A 1,625-nucleotide genomic window follows, 5' to 3' on the forward strand; every position below is an offset into this window, starting at 1 on the left:
TTGTTCGACCATATGAAAATGGCGTCCATTTTGATATAAGTCGAACAAGTGACTGACTTTTATTCCTGACCAGGGACAGATTCTCAAGGCCTTAGACCTTTTGCGTTTTCTCTTGTCAAGCCCCTCAAGCAGTACCAACCGGCTCCAGGGGACAGGGCTCTGAACCTTGTTTGGGTTCGAGCACTCGGCACCTGGGGTAGAACGGGTATTCGGTCCATGGAACCCTGCTTGGGTTTCTAGACCGTTGTCACCAATCGGCTCTGTCATTATCCAATTAATATTTTTTTATGCTTTCTCTCGCATCTTTGAGCCAGTCACTCACCACCACACAGTTGACCGGTATCATGTTTCAAAAAATAATCTTTATGACACTGTTTTTTATTCAGCTAAAAGGGTAGACCTGCAAAAATAGAATGAATTAAATTATTATCTTTTAAATAAATTAAATATATTATTACTTTTAATATAAAAATATTAATTTTGAAAAAACTGATGTAAAATTTAGTATAATTATATCAAATATTCAGAATATTAATTAATCGCCTGTATTAAACATAAAAACACGCAAGGAAAATATCCGTACTAAGCAAAATATGAAACAGAATTAAATTACATAAATATTTTTATGGAAATAGCGAATTGATGTCACTCTTTGTCATAGAGTCCTGCAAGAGAGATTAAAAAAAGTCAATGAGAATTCCTTTCACCTTCTTTAGAGTTATTTATTATTGACTGTCAAAAAAATAGTAGGTTTTTGTATAAAAGAAATAATAATTTCAACTTGTTCACTGTTTTTTGACATTTTTTTATTATTCACTGACTTTAACAAGCACACAAGTTACAACACTCTTTTTGATTAACAAAAACATTAGTCCATATATTGGCAAAAATTCTGATTTGAAAATTGATTTCAAGACCTATAAGGAAATTTCCTTAATTTTTTAGCCCAAAAGTGAATCGAATTTAACCCATTCAGGGGCAGACGGACGAAAAATTTTAATTGACTTTAAGGACCTCGTTTTCTATTAAAATGCATATAAAAAAATTGTCACATACCATTTTTATGTAAAATTTACTCCTCTTTCACATTCTGCTGATAAAATTTGTTTATAGCAAAGTGTTAAAAAATTAATAACAATTTTTTCCAAACAAACACGATTTTTCGAGAAAAAAATTTCATTTCAGACGTAATTTCAAAGGAAAAAAGCACGTAGATCCTTTCTTAAAAACGAGGTGCGTAAGATCGACTAACTTCAAGTGTAGAACTTTTTCTTGATTGGCTATTTTTTCAAAATCCTTTATTCCTTTATTTTGATTGGATAAAATTCAAAATCCTTTATTTTGATTGGATATAATCGAGACAACATTACTTACTGATGTCAAAGCAGCTAACTTCAAGTGCAGAACTTTTTCCTCACTGGCTGATTTTTGGCTGATTTTATAATGAGTGTTCCTCATTGGCTGAATTTTATAATGATGGTGACCGCACACTTTTAAATTTTTGGTTTTCTCTTTTTTAAAATTAAAATTAAAATAAATTAATTAAAATTTATTTATTAACTAAAAGTTAACCAAAAGTAGTTTAAGATAAAAATAATTTTTATTTATAATTTGGTTTGTAATAA

This window comes from Leptopilina heterotoma, unplaced genomic scaffold (genome assembly GCF_015476425.1).
Source record: "Leptopilina heterotoma isolate Lh14 unplaced genomic scaffold, ASM1547642v1 Lhet_560, whole genome shotgun sequence".
NCBI lineage: Eukaryota > Metazoa > Arthropoda > Insecta > Hymenoptera > Figitidae > Leptopilina > Leptopilina heterotoma.